Source organism: Diospyros lotus, chromosome 3 (assembly GCF_014633365.1).
Source record: "Diospyros lotus cultivar Yz01 chromosome 3, ASM1463336v1, whole genome shotgun sequence".
NCBI classification, from domain to species: domain Eukaryota; kingdom Viridiplantae; phylum Streptophyta; class Magnoliopsida; order Ericales; family Ebenaceae; genus Diospyros; species Diospyros lotus.
This window is the reverse complement of record NC_068340.1, coordinates 15,896,408-15,900,951: the sequence shown is the minus strand read 5'-3', so window position 1 is coordinate 15,900,951 and position 4,544 is coordinate 15,896,408.

Genomic DNA, 4,544 nt, shown 5'->3' with positions numbered 1-4,544 from the left:
AATAATTAGGGATAAGGCCCAATAAGGAACTTACAAAAGGAGCAACAATCATCATGAAAAAAAAACTATGGGAAAGATATGTGCTCATTTATTTTGGCTTTTGAGGAAAATAAACATAATTGTGCTACTCAAGCATCTTTTTTATCTGGTTAGACTCTCTCACTCTTATTCCATGATGCAGGGCTTAATCTTGGGAAAAGAGAAACAGAGAACTTCAGTCTTCCTACCAAGACCTCGAGGAGCAGGTTTGTGTTCTCGAAAGAGGGAATGAAAACTTCTAAATTATATATGATTTTTATTGAACTGCTATGATTTCATTGAAACAACTAGAATATCATCTTAGTGCAAACCGGCTGCACAACAAGGCCTTCTTGCACCCCCATAACATAAAACTAGCAAATTTAGATTAGGTCCTGGTTGGGTACTGCAACTAGGACTTCTATGATTGCTACTCTCATCAAAATCACCACTGTTTCCATCCGTACTTGCAGTGTGTAAGAATGTAACTATAGTAGGCCGAGAGTTACATATTTAGTTTATTTTGTATCTTATGCCTTCAATATAAGCTAGAAAATCAAATGCCCAACAGCATGTATGCCCTGCAAATGTTATTATAGGTCATAATCCAGAAAGCAGAAGACATGTACAGCCAGTAACAGGTTGACAGGCAAACAAATTCAGTCTAGAATCCAGATTGCTTCATATGATAACTTGATAATCCTCCAGCAAGATGATGATGAAGGATCAATGCCAATTCCTCTCTCACTTGCTGATTCTTAGTTTCTTCTATTTTCAAATTAAGTCAATCACCCAAGCCACTACAGTTCAATTGCACTACAAATCAGTTGGTGTTTGATCACTTTGTATCCTAGTTTGTGATCTTGCAGAGTAGCATTTAGCTGTTCCAATTAAATGTGCATGCAAAAAATGTTTAGCACCCCATGAATATGCAAAATGAACACATACCACATACATGAATGTACTACAACTCTACAAGTAAAGGGTCGAAATTATTTTGGTTTCATTTTATGGAAAGGTTTCCATGCAACAAATAGGAACACCAGTTAAACGTTATTGCAATTTGCAACCTTATTGTATCCAAGCCATTCCATATTATCAAACCCTCACTTCCAAACCTTCTTGTGTTTTTACTTTTTATGCAGAAGTGACTATTTTGTTTTGTTACGGTTTCCTTTTGTTGATAGTGTTAGTGGACTATGTCTTGCATGCTTCCTACAGGCAACTTTCATCTCTTAGCGGGTTTAGAGTGGTCTTAGAATGTTCGTTGAATATTGCTTCAAGCTAGAAGAGTCAGTTGAGTTAGTGAATGTAAATTAAGTGCCAGTGCATGTAAAAGGATGGAATGTTTTTGTTAATTGTGAAGCTCCAAACGGTGTCGTTACACTATGCTGACTGGAAGGCCACGTGCAGCAACCGCGTGCTGCCATTTGGCAGCCGCTGGATGGCTGCACGTGGCAACCATCAGCTGACCCTCAGCTGGCGTGATTATGCTCCCTCAACCATTGCCCGATCATCTCCTGCTCTCCTGCTCCTCTGTCGTTTTCTGTTGGGATTATAATCGTGCTTGCACGATTTGATCTGGTCCATTCATCCACACTTTTTGAGGCGCAATCCCAGCCGCTCTTGATCGCTTTTAATTGCTGCCTCGAGATGTGAACTTGGAGAGGCAGAGAAAAGACGAAAGAAAAATCAGAAAGGGGTTTTCTATCGGGTTGGTTCTTGCAGGTTGAAGGCTCTCGCCTTTTGGCTAGGGTTTCCTGGTTTGTTCCCTAATTCTTTTCTGTACATGTCTGTATAGCTTTTGTGGTTCGATAGGTTTGCCTTTAATCTGTATTAAGTGATTGATCGGCAGTTTTGTGTTCTCGAACCATTGATTGTTAGAGGGCTTTGTTTATGAGGGTTTATGAGCGTGTAATCCGATTTTCATCTCATAGTGCAGTGAGCTCTTCTCTCTCGAGCTCAACGTGGATGTAGCCTCAGTTTGAGGTGAACCACGGTAATAACTCTTGTGTCTCTGTTCTTATTTTTGTTTCTCTGCGTTTATATTTTTTGATCCCAGCACTGTGAATGTTTGTTTCCATTCAGACCATCAAATATTTTGTGATTGCTTAAGCAAAACCTAAGTTTTCTGTCGAGTCTCAACAGTTTTTTATTCAGTTAATGCAAGTTTATGGAGCAATATCTAATTTATTTCTTCAAAATAGATAAACAAAGATAAGTCTCAAGAGCTTGCTCAAAGATAAGCATCTTGGGTGACTTTAAAAGCCATCAACGACTTGATAAATGAGTGTCTTTTGAGTACTGATTTCAGTAATCTAGTAATCAAGGAACAATATCCAGGACACATTAAATTGTCGGAAATAACAGAATAATGGGGGATAAGCATTCCATGGTTCTGGCAGTTTGGCTTCAGTCCTGAAAATTCATGTGCTTCTTTTACTGATGGAGGAAGAATCTCTGTGGTTGGTCCAAACTTAGTCCACCAGTCAAAGAACCATACCGGAAATGTAGTACAATTTTTGTCATAGTAGAAGAAACATGAGAGATTGCAGTTTTGATTTTGTCCCCTCAGTACTTTTGTCCAGGCGTCAATGTAGTCCCAATATGTGGGAAAGCTTTTTTGGTGCTGAGGGGTTCTGTTTCCAGTCAGCCATGGACAGAACTCTGCAAATCTTAACTTTCATAAAAGCAACTTCAGCAAAATTATTTCTCTGTGACTGGAATGAGTTCCCTCATTTTGTATCAATGAATATAAACTCAAAATACTGTTGTGATGGGGCAACCGAAGAAAGGCTATAGGTTCGAGGGTAAATAATGGTCTTGACAGGTTTTATTGGGTTATTATGGTAGGCTCCAGATAATAAAGGTGATTCCAAAGTAGCTATTGGTAAGATGGTAGTCTTATCAACATATGCTGACTTTGTGAGGTTATAGTTTTAGGTTGCAGTGAGGAGGTGGAAGAATTAGCTGGAATGGTGCAGATGGACAGATTGAATAAGAGGGAATTAGTGGAGGAAAATCTGTCAAAGGGGACATAGTTGTGAAAGGCACACCTGGCACTCCTTGTGCCATAGACCCCCAAGGCGAGGCAGCCTTAAAGAGGCACGCTCCTATCTGTTGAGGTGTGCACCTCTCATATCTTTAATATATATATTTTTAAAAAAGTAAAAAAAGGTGAAAAAACCCAGCCCTACATACCTGATGGAGACAGATCCAAAGCCCTAAAAGCCTCTCTTCCTTCTTGCAACACCAAAGAGCAGTTTACACTTCTTCCTCCAACAAGATTGGCTGGCTGACGATGGAAAAGGACCAGCTACCACTGAAATAAGTAAGTTTTTTCTTTTTCTCTCTCATTTCATCCCTCTCTTTCTTTTTTTCTTCTATTTTGGTTCTGCCTCCCTCTCCTCTCTCTTGATTTTTTCTTCTTAAAAATTAAAGATTATCACAATTATTAAGGGGAAATGCCGCCAAATTTTTTTTACCTTTTGTTTTCTTTCTTTCTTTTTTTTTTTTTTAATATTATGCCTTTTACAACTGTAGGAATTAGTTCATCTGAGTTTCTTTTTTTTCTTCAAAATTATAAATTTTAATTTTCAGGTTTCTTTTTATAATCAAAATTTTATAATCTTCTTCTCAGTCAAAGATTAGTACTCCTCTAACACTTGAGAGATGAGAAGGAAGATATTGATTTTGAAGAAGAATATGAAGAAGAGGATGAAGAGGAAGACTTTGGAAGTGACCAATATAATTTAGATGATGATGATCAAGAAGATCATCTTATGATTGAAGTTGGATGTTATTATTGTTGTGTTTATTTCTAGAATTTTTTTGTTTGATTATGAATTGTTTATGTTTGAATTTGATGATGAATACTTGCTAATTTATTATATTTTTTTTTTATCATTTTAATTTACCTATATTTTATTAGATTATATTTTTTTCTCAGTAGACTTCCCCTCTGCCAGGCACGCGCCTTGCGCCTTGGGTTCTAGGACCCCTTTGCGCCTTGCGCCTTTAAATGCTATGCAAAGGGATAAGTTGATTGGATAAAGGCAATTTAGGTCTAAGTTTTACTGATGAGGAAGAGTCTTGGTTTGACGGGGCTTTTGGGAGAGTGACTGATACTTTACCTGTCATATAGTTGTGGGCATAACCTGATGCTGTTAACTTAATCTTGTTCTTATCAGTGCTCGTGGTAGTCTTTTTCCTGTAAGAAGAGCTATATTCAAACGCCTGATAAAATCTAATGGCTTGAAGCTGTTCACAGAGAGTTTCCGTTTGGACAATTATAATACCAATATGGGTAGCAAGGTCGGCTGAAATGTATAGATTGCTGGGACAAAATTCTATGACAATCTGTTTTCTTCTTTCCTCAACGATGGAGTAATGGACACTGGGAAATGGAGCAATAATTTCCTTATACAAAAATCTAGGGTATGATTGGGTACCATAGGTGACAAGAAATTCATAAGGGCCATCATCATTTTAACGGTTGAACTGTTGGATCACCTAATTTGTATCTT